This window comes from Chiloscyllium punctatum, chromosome 19 (assembly GCF_047496795.1).
Source record: "Chiloscyllium punctatum isolate Juve2018m chromosome 19, sChiPun1.3, whole genome shotgun sequence".
Taxonomy (NCBI): Eukaryota; Metazoa; Chordata; class Chondrichthyes; order Orectolobiformes; family Hemiscylliidae; genus Chiloscyllium; species Chiloscyllium punctatum.
In genome coordinates this window covers 20,770,167-20,788,718 of record NC_092757.1, presented here as the reverse complement: position 1 = coordinate 20,788,718, position 18,552 = coordinate 20,770,167, and positions in this window count along the sequence as shown.

Genomic DNA, 18,552 nt, shown 5'->3' with positions numbered 1-18,552 from the left:
GCAATGCATTGATCATTTGATGTCAGATCTGTTTTTACGATTATACAATGTTATCTCTTAATCAGAGATCATCCCCACCTCCTGTTCAGTTTTGAATAAACACTCCCAGGTGTATAATGTCCTGTATATTTTGTTCCCTGTAGACATGTTTCTCGATTGTCATTTAATTCAGTGTATGAATTGAGTGACTCAATCATTTCAGAGAATATAGCAAACACTCAGATACAGGGCCTTTCATTCAGCTTTATTTCTTCATTTTGTCTGTTCAGGAAACAGTCTGATGTCGTCGAACTCACCAGATCTTACTGGATGAGTAACGGGTCATGGCGTCTTATCGCCATTCCTGGGTTTCTCCTGTCCCACAATTGGTGGTACCGAACAGACAGTACAGAAAGTAATTATCCTGCAAATTTCCAGCATTGATTCCAGAACACAAGACATTTCATGGTAACAGGTCAAAGATGGTCCAAAAGATATCCTGATGATGGACAACTACTGCATTCTGCAGCACCTCAGTAATATCTCAGTTCTCCTAGATTTTGAAAACAAATCTGAGCAAGCAATGAGGGTGGCAGGAACATAGAATTTAATCCTTGTGTGTTTTTCCATGCCTATTACAAAGTGGGTCTCCTTAGGGCCACGCCTGAGAGAGCAAGGTAACATCTCTAATACAACACAGCCAGATAATTGGAAATGACATTTCGGCTTATAACCTTTCATCAGGAATAGTGGCAGTAAGTCTCCAGGGTGGAGCGATAAATGGGGTGGGGTGGGTGTTGGGGCAGGGAAGAAGGTCGCAAAGTCTACAATGGGTGAATGGGGTGGAGATGGAGATGATAGGTCAGAGGTGAAGGTGGGGGAAGGTAGCAAGGAGTACAATAGGTAAATGGGGTCGGGACCGAAGTGATGTGTCAGTGGGGAGGGTGGAGTGGACACGAGGGAAGGGAGATTGGCCGGTAGGACAGGTCATGAGGACTGTGCTGAGCTCGAAGATTGGAACTGAGGTAAGGTGGAGGAGGTGAAATGGGGAAATTGGTGAAGTACACATTTTATGCGTTGGGGTTGAAGAGTCCGTGGTGGAAGATGAGGCGTTCTTCCTTCAGCCATCAGGTGGTGGTGGTGAGGCGGTGGAGGAAGCCTACATGACCTCAGCAGAGTGCGAGAGGGACTTGAAATGTTGGGGCACGGGGCGGTGGGATTCATTAGTGTGGGTGGTCTGGAGAGCTTCCATGAAACGCTCTGCAATGAGGCGTCCAGTCTGTCCAAAGTAGAGGAGATAGCATTGGGAGCAACAGATACAAGAAATGACAATGGTCGATGTGCAGGTCAAAGGTTGATGTATGTTGACGGCTCCTTTGTGTCCTTAGATGGCAATGAGGTTTAAGGTGCGAGCACAGGTTTTGCAATGCCTGTGGTGGCAGGGGACGGTGCCAGGATGGGAGGGTGGTTTGTTGTTTGGCGTGGAAGTGACCAGGTAGGCATGGAGGGAACGGTCTTTCTGGAAAGCGGAAAGCGGTGGGAATAGAAATATATCTCTGGTGGTTGGATCCGTTTGGAGGTTCCGGAAATGTCAGCGTAAGATGTGGCATCTTCAACTGCATGAGAAGAGAAATTGCGGTCTCTAAAGAAGGAGGTCATCTGGTGAGTTCTGTGGTGGAACTGGTCCCCATGGGAGCAGATACGCTGGAAGCGGAAGAGTTGGGAATACGGGATGGCATTTTTCAAAGAGGTAGGTTGGGAAGAGGTGTACTCCAGGTAGCTGTGAGAGTCGGTGGTTATCTGAAAAAAAATCAGTGTCAAGTCCGTCATCATTATTGGGGATGGAGAGGACCAGGAATGGGAGAAAGGTGTCAGGGAATGTCTCGGTGAATTTAAGGTCGGAGTGGAATGTTTTGGTGAATTTGATGAATCGCTCTACCTCCTCGCGGGAGCACGTGGTGGCGCCAATGCAGTCATTACTGTAGCGGAAGAAGCGGTGGGATTGGTGCGCGTGTAACTAAGGAAGACGTACTGTTCTACATCGCCAACAAAGATACAGGCATAGCTTGGCACAAACGGGTGCCCATGGCTATCCCTTTGCCCTGGAGGAAGTGGGAGGATTTGAAGCAGAAGCTGTTAAGGGTGTGGACCAGTACGGGCAAACGAATGAGAGTGCCAGTGACAAAATACTGTTGGGGACTTCGGGAGAGGAAGAAACGGAGGGCTTGGAGACCTTAGTCGTGGCGGATGGAGGGGTAGAGGGATTGGATGTCCTTGGTAAAGATGAATTGGGGGGGCGAAACGGACGTCCTGGAGGAGCAGGAAGGCATGGGTGATATTTCCAAAGCATGTGGGGAGTTCCTGGACGAGGGGGATAGGACAGCATCGAGGTGGGTGCAGATAAGTTCGGTGGAGCAGAAGCAGGCTAAGAGAATGGGTTGGCCAGGGTGGTAAGGCTTGTGGAAGCTGTGGGTGTGAGATCTCATGGAGTGATGAGGTTCTGTATGGTCTCGGAGATGATAGTTTGGTCATTGGAGTGGGGTTTTCGATGGGGGGGTCTTTGAAGCAGTTGTTTATGAGTTGGAATCTGGCTTCCACGGTGCATAGGTCAGTGCACCAAATTACCACTGCACCCCAAATTACCACTGCTGCTTTGAAGATGAGGTTGGGATTGGAGCAGAGGGAGTCGATGGCTGCTCGTTGTCAGGGTGAGAGGTTGTAATGGCGGAGGTGGGTCGACAGATTGAGGTGGTTAATGTCTCGCCAGAAGTTGGAAATGAGGAAGTCGACGGCTAGTAATACGCCAGCGCGGGGGATTGGTGGAGCAGGTGGATGGAGTATGTTGGAGGCGAGTGAAAGTAGGCAGGAGTCCTGATATCAACAACAAGCTCGCAGGCTGAAGCCGTGGAAGAACAGTTCAATGTCACGATGCGCATTAAATTCATTGATGCATGGACGGACGGGGATAAAGGGAAGGTGTTTGCTGAGGGCTGATCTTTCGTCCTCAGTGAGCAAATAAAGTGAATGCAGTGGAAGTTTAGCGCACTGACCTCTACACGGCTGAAGCCCGACGCCAACTCGTAGACATCTCCTCCCACCGTCCGCTCGAGCATGACCCCATCCCCCATCACGAAACAATCATTTCCCAGACGATGAAGAAGCAAGTCATCTCAGGATGTCTGCCACCCGTAACTTCAAACCGCGGAGTCCGGGAACCCCGCAACGACTGATTCTACCTCCTTCTCACGATCCACAAGCCTGACAACCCCGGCTGACCAATTGTGTCAACCTGCTTCTGCCCCACCTCACTTATCGCCACTTAGCTCGATACTGTCCTATCCCCCGTGGTCCACGAACTCCCCACATACGTTCGAGAGATCACTCCCTCCCTCCACATCCTCCATGGTTCTCAGCTATGTCTGTCTTTTTGTCAGTTACATAGAACAGTCCATCTTCCGTAGTTACACTGGCACCATTCACCAATCACCACCTCTTCCTCTGCTACATTGATGACTGCATCAGCGCCACATCGTGCTGCCACGATGTTATTGTGTTATTCATCAACTTCAAGAACACGTTCCACTCCGAAATAAAATCCACCTGGACCATCTCTGAACCCTCCCTCCCCTTCCTGCACCTCCCAATCTCCATTAATGACGACAGACTTGACACTGACATTTTTACAAACCCACCGACTACCATAGCTATCTGGATTGTTCCTCTTCCCACCATACCTTCAGTAAAAAAGCCATCTTGTATTCCCCTGCCTCCATCGGATCTGCTGCCAGGAGGACAAGCTCCACCACAGAACACGCCAGATGGCCTTCTTTTGACATCGCAATTTCCATTCACACATGGTTGAAGATTCCCTCCAATACATCTCATCCACATCCCGCACCTCTGCCGTCAAACTAACCCCCAGGTCCTCACTTTCCACCTAACCAACCTTCACAATTAACCATATCATCCACCGACATTTCTGGAACCTCTAAACAGACCCCAGCACCAGAGATATATTTCGCTCCCCACTCCTTTCCGCCTTCCGCAAAGACAGTTCTCAATGTGGCTACCTGGTCAGGTCCACGCCCCCAAACAACTCACCCTCCTGTCCTGGCACCGTCCCCCGCCTCCGCAGGACTTGCAAACCCAGCGCCCACACCACTTGACACACCACAATCCAAGAAACCAAATGACTCTTCCAAATCCATCAACGTGTCACCTACAAATCCACCAATGTCATGTTTTGTATCCGTTGTTCCGGATGCGGTGTCCTTTACATTGGGGAGACTGGGCGCCTCCTCAAAGAGCGTTTCAGTGGACGTCTCCAGGCCACACGCACCAATCAACTCCACTGCACCGTGGCCCAACAATCAAATCCCTCTCCCACTCTGCCGAGAACCTGTGCCTCCTCCATCGCTGCTTCCTCACCAACCGCCGCCTGGAGGAATAACATCATATCTTCTGCCTCGGAACACTTCAACTCCAGGGTATCAATGTGGACTTCACCAGTATCCACATTTCCCCTCCCCCACCTTACGTCATTTCCAACCTTCCTGCTCAGCACTGTCCTCATGAGCTGTCCCACCTGCCGATCTCCCTGCCAACCTAGTTACTCCATCCTCCACTCTGACCGATAACCACCATCCCCAAGCCCATTCACCTATTCACACTTTGCAAACCTCCCCCACCCACGTCTCTGATGTATCACGTTCATTACCACCTCTATTCACCCATTGGACTCTTTGCTACCTTCTCCCCAGCCCCTCCACAACCTCCCAATTTATCGCTGCACCCTGGAGACTTCCAGCCGCTATTCCTGATGAGGGGCTTTTGCTCAAAACGTCGATTTTCCTGCTCCTCAGATGCTGCCTGACATGCTGTGCTTTTCCAGTACCTCTCTGATCTAAACTCTGGTTTCCAGCATCTGCAGTCCTCAATTTTGCCTAGCCTATGGGAAGTGATGACTGAACCAACAAGAGGGAAGTAATTCCACCTACTTATTTGTCACCGTTGTACCTGTCCCAAACAGTATCTTTCCGGGCACCCACCACGCAATCCTGACTGCGTGAAGTTCTCAGGTTCATATGAAAAATTAGTCTTTATTAGTTTGATATAACTAATTGATTACAGGGGCAGGGTCCTAATTTATTTAATCCTATTAAAGGTGTTCGGAAATGTAACAAATGTGTTCTATCTAAATTTATGAATGACGCTAAAACAGATAGGAACCTTACTAACCCCGGAGATGGAGAGCTTCTGAATGTATAATCAATGGACAATCTGGTAGCTGGAATACGACATGGGTAAATGTTAATCCGTGAATGTCTCTTGACGAAAGGAATGCAATTACTGAAATGGAGAGAGTGAAAGGATCTTGTGGTACATTGTGTACTGGAGTGTTCACTCTGTCCCGTAAAACATGAGGGAAGTGTTGCTCAATTTCCCTTATGAGGTGACGCTCACTGACGCTCCTAGTATTCCCAATGCTCTCAGTACGCATGGAATATTTTGTGTAGTTGGAGGTGGGGAATGGTGAGAGTGATGGTGTTTTGAGCCACGGACGATTGGGGTAATCTATATACACGAAACAATCTTTTTTAATTCGTGGAGACACGAAGACGATAGGAATGGCTGATTGCGACCGACTGAAAAAGTTGTGTTTGCTTCTAGGATAGTAGGTATTTACCAGCGAGATAAATACTGCTACAATGCCAAACTAATGAAGTGCAAGAGTGCGTCCAACCATCGGAGTAATGAGAACATGCCAACTTGGCTCAAATGACTATTTTCTAAAATACACAAGGGAAAATAATAGCATCAGACTAGACACCTTAAAGCGAGATGAGATACCAGTTTAACATTGAAAACTCTGCAGATATCGGGGGAGTGTAATGCTCCGTGCAACAGGGTAATCTGTCTTGGCTGTAGATAGACTACCTCAATGCATTGAGATATAAACCTAAACTAAAACTCTGTACAGCGCACCAAATTGCGTAGACCACTCCAAGCAATTCAACTATAAATATGGACGGGATACCTGTCCATTTTGGGAAGCTGTGCAGCGAAGAACAGCGAACTGATCTGTGAACCGTCAGCAGTTACCAACCCAGCATATAATGTTTTACAGACTCCCTCCACCCCTCTCACACCCAACCGCATTGCTCGGTGGCACTGTTTGTTCATTACACTGCCTGAGGAAAATTGCAGCATTTTCTGGAAATGACAGGATGTGCTGCTTGCATTCATTTCCAGCGTCATATCTTGATTGCGCTATGACAAAGGAGGCTGTGCTGTGACAATACCTGGCAGAGAGAGAGATGTGGTGTGTATCAGTTAAAATAAAAACAAAAAACAAAGCCTTAGACCATCCAGATATTCCATCTAGACATGTCGCCTATATTCTCAGGATCTTTCACCTAATGATCCCTGTCCATCTCGCTCGCACACCATAGAACTCATTCGCCATCACCTTCTCCATCAGCCGAACATAGGGAATCTTATCAAACGCCTTACGGAGGTTTATCTGAATCCATTCTCTATTCAATCAATTTTTTCATTTCCTCAAATAATTCTATTAATTTTGGAACCCTGACTTTTCCAGCACAAAACCATGTTTCCTATCAGTGATAAGCCCATTTTCGTCCAAATCGGAATAGATAATATCCCTCAATATCTTCCCCAACGTTTCGCTTTGAGGAGTTTGTGCAATATACAAAAAGGGTAAGAAACAGGGAATATGTCAAAGATGGATGCACTTCCATGTATAACAATAACAAACTGAAACTCTTCCAGGAGCATTTTCAACACGGAATACCACTTCCTGCAGTTGAGGGGAATTTTGTGTGAGTTCTTGCTGTCCGGGAGCATTGGTTCTGCAGCTTTTTAACGGTAAGTGTGGTCAGCATAGTCTTTGAATCTTTGTGCTAAATCTTCGATTAATTTGTCTCATTGTTATTTTCATTGATTGTGACAGCGATATCATCTATACGAGGCCGATCTATTTTTCTGGCGCTATCTTTCCTTCTCATATCAGTAGCTACCTACCCATCATCATGTCAGCTCGCTGATTTAATGCCAGCCGGATTCTCCAACCACGGATGGCTGTCAGTAGTCGCTATCGCCCAGACTAATCGGATATTCTCGGATTGCTTGTGCTGGTGCCTTGCTTAAAAGTCCAATGGACGACAGTAAAACATTTCGTTTCAAACTTGCCCTGCACGTATTACTCGAACAGGGCAGAAAAGGGACAGTTACACCTCAATTTGTCGACAGCAGTACTCAGGCCCTGGTGGATGAGCTAGTGCAGAGGAGGAACTTTCTCTTCCCAGATGAGACCATACCACCAGCCACACCAAGCAAGATCTGTGCTCACTAGCCACTCAGATTAGTATCTGCAGTCTGAAGAAATGTCCAGAAAAAAAGGACAATAACCTTCCACTCTCTGTCACAGTATACTCTCTGCTCCCTCATATTCACTGCACATCCGTTATTCCACTAACCCCCGTAAAAGCTTAATGCTCCATCACTTTCACTGCTGCCTGAAGCACCTTCAATCTATCTCGTGAAGAGTAACCTGAAAATTTAAAGAATGTTCCACAGAATATCAATGACAGAATGTTCTGGAGAATGCCACTGTCTGGATGAAGTTGACGATAACATGTTTCAGACAATGTTCCAAACAATTACCACGTTCATGAAAATGTAAGTCTCACAGTGCATAACACATAAGCGGAAAGAGCAGAGTTTTGCTTTGTTTTTCGAATCGCATACGATTATGGTTCACCATGAGGTCATTCAGCTCTTAATACTTGCTTCACCATTCAGTGAGATCGGGGCTGATCGTAATTGCGTTTCAAGGTACATGTTACAGGAACATCCGGTCAAACAACACTCCAGGTTCCAATCACTCACCGAAAGAAATGAGTGGACCTTTCATGTCGGTTTTCATTCAAGCATGTTTTCTGCACCTATTTCTGACGAAGGTTAACTCTCCAAGTAATGCATTCCATCAGCTTTATATTTTTATACAATGGTAAGCACAGTTAATGTACACCAGCCAAAAAAAAGTTCACTTATTTCAGAATTATTCGTATTCAATCATAATTCACATTTCTGTTAATTTCACGTGATTTGCCTGATTACATTAAGCTAAGAACAACATCTCAATTCTTGTCGCATTATAAATCAATTTTTAACAGAACTGTTTTGCACTGAGCTATTCTTCTGAACCCGTTAACTTTTTTGTAGCATCTCGAAAACTTTGTGTTATCTTTTAGATTTGACAATCTCTATCTTTCACGGTTACATAATCTCCCACTCAGGTGGCTGGACGGCTATTTTGTGATGCAGAGGGAGACTAACAGTTTCGGTTTAATTCCCCAACTGACAGATGTCATCCCGAAGGGCTAAGTTTCTCAATCTGACCGCTCCTCCGTGGTGTGCGGATCCTCAAATTGAACCTTTATATCACTCTCTCTCGCTCTCTACTGAGAGAGGACCCCATGGTCCTCTGTGTACATGTTGAATTTATTCGATCACCGCCATAATTCTACAATTTTCTCTGCATTAGCATTTTTTTCGATTGTATTCCTGATGTTCTGATCATTTTATACCACGCATATTGCAAAACTGCCGATTGCTTCCTATTTCCTGATAATACTTAACACTGCATCAATTGTTCTGCCTATGACACAAAAATATTCAATATCTCTCTCTCCAATGCTCTCTGGAAAAGAGATTTCGAATTTCTCACAGCATTTTGACAAAAGAAGATGAATCTTCTCATTTGTTCAATAAATTGAAGATTTCTTTTTTAATGTTACTTTGAACATACCCGCTAGCTGTACTTCAAATCAACATTGTTGGGAGACAATACTGCTACAGCTGAATGCACTCTGACTAAGAACACATCTGGAAGGTTTTGTTTGAAGGGTTATTTTGCAGATTTTCCTGATAAGGGAAGTAATTAGCTTGCGTGGAGTTCATAGATGTTTCACTTATCCTATTACTTGAATGCAAGTTTTATATTATATACGCTAAAACAATTCCGCTTTGGGTGAGAGATCATCTTACTGATCCATTAACTATTTTCAGGAAAATGAATCAAGTCGGAACCCAGTGGGTGCTTGCATTGTCATAACTTGTTGTCATTTTCCTGGAATCGCTACAGCTTGGCTTAGGCCATTCTGTCCATCGAGTCCTCACCGACTCTCTGAAAACTTTCCCATCTCGTTTCTTCCCCTATATTTTCCCTGTAACCCTGAATTTCACATCGTTAAACAACCTAGCCAACACATGGTTAAATGTGGGGTGATATTAGAGCACCAATAGAAATCCAAAACAGACACAGTGGAGTGTGCACATTCCTCAAAGAATATCACTTGCGTGGGGCTTTGGTGTTATTAGGCAGCAGTACTCACCACAGAGATATCATGCTAACTCAGTGGGTTCTACTAGTATTTGCTGCTGACTAAATAATTCTGCCTTAGGTGTCTCCGTCACGGAAGCTGAAGCTTTCTGAGCCCTTTATAATTGGCCATTTCACCTAAGTGATTATACAGAAAACGTATTGTGACCATTGGAGGAGCAGGACTGAAAAAAGTACAGCGACATTTCCAAACATGTTCGCAACAGGAATGAGGAGAGATTTACGAAGTGGGAAATCATTCAAGTGGGAATTCTCCTTTCCAGATGATTTTGAAATTAGATTTTAAGATTATATCGAGCCTGACTTTGTTTGATTTCCGGTTAACCAGTCAATCCCGTAGAATGGGATTTTCACAGAAAAGTGCAGCTTTGCCAAATGAGATGTGCCACGTTTTGATATAATCGTTCAATAGTGGTGACAAAGGATCGTTTGGATCTCTCGTGCCCCTCAGTACTATGTTCACAAGTTCCACTCAGCCCTTCGGATCTGCTACACATGAGCAGATTGAGGACCTTCAATAGTTAGATGTCTGTTTGGAAAACTAACTTGGAAAATCCAGATTGGTACGACGCCCTGCCCCAAAACTCTTTCTATTATTTCCGTGAAATACTCCATGCAGAATTTGACACTGATTCTGGACATCTACATTGTCAAGTCTCGACTGTGTCTTTTAGTTTTCAGAAATATCACCACTCATTCATTTCAGTAACATTGAATACTCACTTAACCATTCCAGACTTGTTTTGATCAGTCAACATTTTTATATGCAGGAACCAGTCCAATGAAGCAAGATATTTACTTGATTCACCACCATATTAACTTTCTGTTTTATACATAGGAAAACCCCGCTCACTTAGAACTGCATTTTCTTTTGGGAATCCGCTCCTTTAAATAATAGCCAGCCTTGTGTTTTTCTCTGTGGCCAGGTCCATAGTCTCACACTTTAATATTACCAAAAGCACCATCTGCCAATCATTTTAACTATTCACTGATTTTCCCTATATGCTCTTACGTCCGAGTGTAGTCCAAAGCAGTTTCTATCAGTTTAAATTCTTCAGTTTGTGATTGAATACTCTCCTTGACACCTTCTGTGATAAACAGATGGTTCGTCTTTTTATTAAGGCCTTTTCTTTGAACAGAAACAACTATTTCTGCGAGTTATGAAAACTCCCCTTATGCTTGTACAATTGCACATCAACTGACTTCCACCACATCGATTTTTACATTCAGCTTTAGAACACGCATCAGACAAAAAGCTGCAATCTGGACGCCAGGTTCTTGTCAATTCCGCTTTTGGAGATCCCAATTGTGGTTGAACACATGATCAGCTGAGAGTTTCTCTGTCTGTCCAAGTTCTCGATTGCTATCACATTCTAGTGAGAAGCATCCGACATGATCTCCTTTTCCCTCGATCAAGTGATCGACAGCTCTAACTGAGATGGACATGATCTTCAGGTGTGAATTACGCATCTCTTATGATTCACTCCACACCCTTTCTATCCTTACCGGAATTAAAGAGGTCCCCTTGTCCGCATTTTCCACTGTGCTTGAAATCAGAAATAATGATGATTTGTAAATTCCATCACCTCCGGCAGGACCGTGCCATCAAGCACAGCTGTCAACACCACTCTCTGCTGCCACTACCTCATATTATCAGCATCTCACAGAGGCCATTTCCTCTGTGACAAAATCCATCACCCTCAACACTTCCACCTTCCAATGAAGTTGCACAATCTAGTGTACGCCCCTTCACTTTTTCAGTCCTTACTGTGCAAGAGCCCAAACACAATTCTGGGTGAATCAGAATTTCATTTGGACTCTTGCAAACCAGTCTCTTGTCGTTGCTGTGCACAACTGAGCCTCCTTTACATCGGCAAAACCAAACAGAGCCTGATTTGAGAACTAGTTCAACTCTGTAGGAAGAACCTTGACATTCTCATTGCTTCCTGTTTCAATAAGCGATATTCTTCTCATGCTAAAATTTATTTTCTGGATTGCTGCAATGTCCCATTGAAGTACAGGAGTAGCCATGGCCATAGCCTGCACACAGGACTCAATTGGACTCACTCACTCATTTTCTGGACAAGTACATTTCCATCACTGATGTCCGGCATCAACCACAACCACCTACTTTACCAGGGAAAGATGGCATGAAGATGACATGTATTCAATTTCCCCCTCAATAGCAAAATCTTAGCAATTGTCAAAGCCATTGAGAATAAAATCGAATTAATTTAAAGCAAGACCTGCATTACAGCAGGAACTGAGATACTGCTGCCAGATCTGTTTAGCATTCCTGCTGCACCCGACTATTCCTTTCAACCTGAACGATTCTGAATGCATCATATGGAGTGCATGGTGATCTCTATTAAAGCAAGAGTCAATGAGGTGTTCCTGCTGATCAGTAACTCTTCGTTCTCAAACGTGGAGCACTTCGTTATTTACTCTTCCTCGAACCCAGAACATGCCATCGTTCCGACGACCCATGCGAGTTGACCTCCACCATTCTAACAGCAGTCTATATCACACACCATGGGGAATTGCAAAATAAAACATGTGGCACTACAAATGCACTTTGTTAGGAATAAGGGAGGCGGGTCCAATTACCTAAATGAAAAAAGAAAATCAGAAAACTGGAGCGTAAAGTGACATGGGAGTCTTTGTCCAAGATTTTCTTTAAGTAAACTTGCTTGTTGGCACAGTAATTCGGAAGGCAGGAATAATCGTATCACTCATTTCGATCGCACTTGAATACAAACACAATGACGTGCTTCTGTGGTTTTACAACGCTCTGGTAAGATAACATTTCGAGTAGTGTGAGCGATTCTGGACTCCATACCACGAGAAGGATGTGCTAGCCATGGAGCGGGTACCGGGGGAATTCACATGAATGATCCCATTAATGAAAGGCTTAACATATGAGAAGCTACTGAGGATTCTGAGACTCCACTCAATGGAGATTCGGTGGATGAGGAGGGATGTCATTGAAACATAGCGAATGTCGAACAGCTAGATCAGGGTGGATGTTGGGTACATGTTTCGATTGTTAAGATTGACTAGGACCGAATGACACAGGCTTCGAGTAAAGGGAAACCATTTCGAAACTATTCATGGACAAACTTCATCAGTGAATCTGTGGAATGAACTACCAGAAAATTCAGTGGAGGTCAGGTCATTGGAAATTTGTAAATCAACGATAGCTAAGTTTTTTTTATTGATAAGGGTATCAACGGTTAGAAGGAGAAAGCAGGAAAATAGAATTGAAAACTTGTCGGAATCGAACAGCGAGGCCCTAGAAAAAATAGAGATCGTGCGAATAATAGGAGCAGGAGAGTTGATGTTTCGAATATAAATACTTCATCAGTAATGTGATGGGCTTATATCCGAAACCTTGACTCTCCTGCTTCTCAGATGTAAAGCGACCAGCTGTACTTTGCCAACGCCACGCTTTTCGATTCTGACTTTCCAGTATCTGCAGTATTCACTTTCTCCGATTTGCTGAAAGACCTATCACCCATAATTGAGCGGCCAAATGAAATACTTTTTGCGCCTATGGACTTACGGTCTTAAAAGGACTTGAGATGGAATATCCTGAGGTTTTAATCATCCTCGGTGTCAACATCAAACAGGCCAATCACAAGAGGGTTCTACCAAAATACCACCAATATGTTTCATCTCCCAGAAGGAGGCTGAACATCCTTGAGCTTTTCTACACAATCATGAAAATTTCCTATCACTCTAAACCCTGTCCGCTCCTTGAAAAATCAGATTGCAATGCTGTGTTTCTCCTCCTTGCTTACAAGCACAAGTTTAAATTTGAGGATCCACTGCAGAAACTGGTCTAAGATATTGGAATAGTGTCTGTAGGATGGCTTGGAAGTTTGAGATTTGTCCATAAGACCATAGTAATAAGATATAGAAACAGAAATTAGTCAATTCATCCCATCGAGTCCGCTCCGCCATTCACTGATGGCTGACAAGTTTCTCAGCTCCATTGCCCCGCTTTTTCGCCATAAAAGTCATTGCCTTGACAATCAAGAACCGAACTATCTCACTCTAAACTTTTCCCAACGACCTGGCTTCCAGAAACTTCCGTGGCAATGACTTTCATAGATTCACCAATCCCTGACTAAAAAACGTTTATCCCTATCTCCATTATAAAAATGTCCCCTCTTTATTCTGGACGCTGTTCCCTCGTATCCCCCTAGTTTCTCCTACCAATGGAAAATTCTTCTCAACAGCCAATCTCTCCAGGTTACTCAGTGTTCTGTATGTTTCAGTTGGAGACCCCTAATCCTTATAGTCATTCAGTCATAGAGATGTACAGCATGGAAATAGACCCTTCGGCCCAACCCGTCCATGCCGATGAGATATCGCAACCTAATATTGTCACACTTGCCAGCACCTGGCCCATATCCCTCCAAAACCTTCCTATTCATATAACCATCACAATGTCGCAATTTACCAGCCTCCAAAAATTTCTCAGGTAGCTCTTTCCATGCACGCACCACCCTCTGAATGCAAATGTCATCGCTTCGGTCTCTTTTATATTTTTTCCCTCTCATCTTAAACCTAAGCCCTCTCGTTCTGGACTCACCGACCCCAGGGAAAACACTTTGCCTATTTATCCTATCCATGGCCCACATAATTTGTAAACCTCTGTCAGGTCACCCTCAGCCTCCGACGCACCAGGGACAACACGCCCAGAATGTGCAGTCCCACTTTTTAGCTCAAATCCTCCAACCCTGGCAACATCCTTGTCAATCTTTTTCTGAACCTTGTCAAGAGGTGAGAGGTGGCAGAAAGAGTTCAACCTGGGTAAATGCGAGGTGATGCGTTTTGGAAGGTCGAATTTGAAAGCTGAGTACAGGATTAAGGATAGGATTCTTGTCAGTATGGTGGAACAGAGGGATCTTGGTGTGCAGGTACAAATATCCCTTAACTTGGCCACCCAGGTGGACAGGGTTGTTAAGAAGCATATGGTGTGTTGACTTTCATTAACAGGGGGATTGAGTTTAAGAGTCGTGAGAAATCTTTGCAGATCTATAAAACCTTGGTTAGACTGCAATTGAAATACTGCAATTGAAATTCTAGTCGCCCTATTATAGGAAAGATGTGGATGCTTTGGAGTGGTTTCAGAGGTGGTTTACCAGGATGCTGCCTGGACTGGAGGGCTTATCTTATGAAAAGAGTTTGACTGAGCTCGGACACTTTTCAGTGGAGAAAAGGAGGAGGAGAGGGGACATAATTGAGGTATACAAGATAACGAGAGACATAGATAGAGTCGACAGCCAGAGACTATTTCCCAGGGCAGAAATGACCAACACCAGGGGCCATACATTTAAGCCGGTTGGAGGAAAGTATAGAAGGCATGTCAGAGGCGGATTCTTTCCACAAGAGTTGTGAGTGCATGGAATGCGTTGCCAGCAACAGCTGTTGAAGCAAGGTCATTGGGGAAATTTAAGAGACTGCTGGACATGCACATGGTCACAGAAATTTGAGGGTGCAGACATGAGAATCTATGGTCGGCACAACATCGTGGGCTGAAGGGTCTGTTCTGTGCTGTACTTTTCTATGTTCTATGTTCTATATTCCATCTTTCCGATCGGAAGGAGACCAGAAATGCACACTATATTTCAACAGTGGCCTAACCAATGTCATGTACATATGCAACATGACCTCCCAGCACCTGTACTCAATACTCTGACCAATAACGGAAAGCATACCAACGCCTACTTTACTATCCTGTCTACCTGCGACAGCACTTTCAAGGAGCTATGAACCTGCACTTCAAGGTATCTTTGTTCAGCAACACTCGCTCGGACGTTACCATTAAGTGTTTCCGTCCTGCTCAGATTTGTTTTCCCAAAATTAAGCAACTCACATTTATCTGAATTAAACACGATCTGCTACTTCTCAGCACACTGTCCCAACTAGCTCAGATGCTGTTGTATTCTGACGTAACCCACTTCACTGTCCATGGTACCTCCAATTTTGTTGTCATCTGCAAACATACTACCTGTACCTCATACTCGCATCCAAATCATTTATGTGAATAGCAAAAAGAAGAGGACACAGTACCGATCTTTGTGGCACTCCACTGGTCTCAGGCCTCCAGTCTGAAAAACAACCCTCCACCACCACCCTCTGTCTTCTCCCTTTGAGCCCGTTCTGTATCCAAATGGCGAGTACTCCCTGTATTCCATAAGATCTAACATGGCTAATCAGTCTCCCATGGGGAACCTTGTCGAATGCCTCTATTGATCCGCCCTCATCAATTCTCTTTGTTACTTCTTCAAAAACCTCAATCAAGTTTGTGAGACATGATTTCCCACGCACAAAGCCATGTTGAATCTCCTAATCAGTCCTTGCCTTTCCAAATACATGAACATCCTGTCCCTCACGATTCCCTCCAACACCTTGCCCACCACGAAGGTCAGGCTCACCGGTCTATAGTTCCATGTGTTGTCTTTACCGCCCTTCTTAAACAGTGGCATCACGTTTGCCAACCCCAGTCATCCGGCGCACCACACCTATGAATATCGATGATACAAATATCTCAGCAAGAGGCCCAGCAATCACTTCTCTGGCTTCGTACAGGGTTCTCAGGTAAACCTGATCATATCCTGGGGATTTATCCACCGTTATCCATTTCATGAGATCTGGCACTGCCTGCTCTGTAATCTGGACATTTTGATAAATGTAACGTCGATTTCCGTATAGTCTATATCTTCCAAATCCTTTTCCACAGTAAATATTGATGCAAAATATTCATTTTGTATATCCTCCATTATCTGTGGCTCCACAGAAGAAGGCCGCCTTGCTGATATACGAGGGGCCACATTGTCTCCCTCGTAACACATTTGTCCTTAATATATGTATTAAAACCCTTTGGATTATCCTTAATTCTATTTGCCAAAGTTATCTCATGGCCCCTTTTTTGCCCTTCTGATTTCCCTCGTAAGTATACTCCTACTTCGCTTGTAATCTTCTAAGGATTCACTCGATCTATTCTGTCTATACCTGACATATCTGAAAATGTGTTGCTGGAAAAGCGCTGCAGGTCAGGCAGCATCCAAGGAGCAGGAGAATCGACGTTTCGGGCATAAGCCCTTCTTCAGGAATGAGGAAAGTGTGTCCAGCAGGCTAAGATAAAAAGGTAGGTAGGACGGACATGGGGGAGGTGCGTTGGAATTGCGATAGGTGGAAGGAGGTCAAGGTGAGGGTGATAGGCCAGAGTGGGCTGGGTTCAGAGAGATCATGCAGATGATTGCAGGTTAGGAAGGCGGTGCTGAGTTCGAGGGATTTGACTGAGACAAGATGGGGGATGTGAAATGAGGAAACTGGAGAAATCTGAGTTCATCCCTTGTGGTTGGAGGGTTCCTAGGCGGAAGATGAGGCACTGTTCTTCCAACCGTCGTGTTGCTATGGTCTCGCAATGGAGGAGTCCAAGGACCTGCATGTCCTTGGTGGAGTGGGAGGGGGAGTTGAAGTGTTGAGCCACGGGTGGTTGGGTTGGTTGGTCCGGGTGTCCCAGACGTGTTCTCTGAAACGTTACGCAAGTAGGCGGCCTGTCTCCCCAATATAGAGGAGGCCACATCGGGTCCAGCGGATGCAATAAATGATATACCTGACATGTGTTTCCTTCTTTTTCTTAACCATAATTTCAATTTTAATACTTCTAAATAACATCGAGTATAAATCCTGCGTCTTTAACAAACGTTCCTAATTTGTTAAGCCTTTCATTGCTGGGTTTATTCTCGTGAAGTTCCTGTGAAGACTCCCCAGTGGCAACAAACTGTCCTTGCGGCATGGTACCCAAAACTGTACACAATATTCCAATTGTTGTCAGTCCAGAGAGTTACGGAGCATCAAACATAAATCCCTTCTTTTATATGCAATTCCTCTTAAAATAGATGGAATAATTGCATTTATCATCCTGAACATCGACTTACTCTGGCAAGTGTACCTGAACAAATCCTGGAAAATAACTATCAAGTCTCTCTGCATTTCAGACTTCGGAAATTTCTCCCGATTTAGAAAGGATACTTCGTACCAAAGTTCATGACTTCACACTTCTCTCCTGCACTTTTCAAATCCGTCTGCACTCGCTCCGCCCCCACAATGCGAACTGCCCCTCCACTTATTTTTGTATCTTCTGCAGATAGAAACTGAACGCACAGTTCCTTCATGTAGATCGCTAATGCAGACAGTAAAAGGCTTTGGTTCCGAACCTGAGCTTTATGGGCCAACATCTGCTCCAACAGCCGTCGTGACAACGTTCTTTTCCTTCTCACTCCTCAAATTTCTGTCAGACAGTCAAGCCTCTTTTCAGGTACTTTTCCTACTCTATAGTCTCCTGTGCAGCATCTTGTCAAAGGCCTTCTTTAAGTCCAGGTAGTTAACATGCATGGACTCCCGTTTGTTTGATTGCTCCTTACATCCTCAAAGAATTCTTGCGGATACATAGGGCAAAACTGTCCCTGAACGAAACTTTACTGACTTTACCCTATTTTACCATCCACATCCGAGTATTTAGAAATCTCATCGGACACAATGGATTCCAAGATGTTACTCATGGCCGAGGTTCGGCAAAACGGTCTATAATTTTCGGTCTTTTGCCTTAGTCATTTTTGAAACACCTGTGTTGCATTAGCATTTCTTTCATTGCGCTCAGACTGTCTCCAATCCTCATGGATCCTGAAGGATCACCATTAAGGCATCCACTATCTCTTTGGCTATCTTCCTTCGACCTCTGAGATGTAAACTTTCTGGTCCAGCTAATTAATCCATCTTCAGGCCATTCAGTTTTTCGCAGCATCTTTTTCTTCACCAGCACTCTCAGCTCTGCCCCCTCACCCTCTTGAAATTTTGGATGAAAGATGTTCAATCATTCAGTGGCTAATCTGAAGGAGTATACCGCCAACATCAGGAAATATGTGGAGGTTGCGTGCCAAACGGGACAATCAGTATATTCGCCAGCCTGAAACCATGGATGAACCAGAATCTATGCAAGAACAAATGTGTTCATTCAATGCTGCCAATTCGGACTTTCAGAAGAAATCCAGACACAACTTCGATAAGCCAATTATAGATGCCAAGTGGCAACAGTGGACTCCGTTTGAGAAACACTTGACTACGTTTGC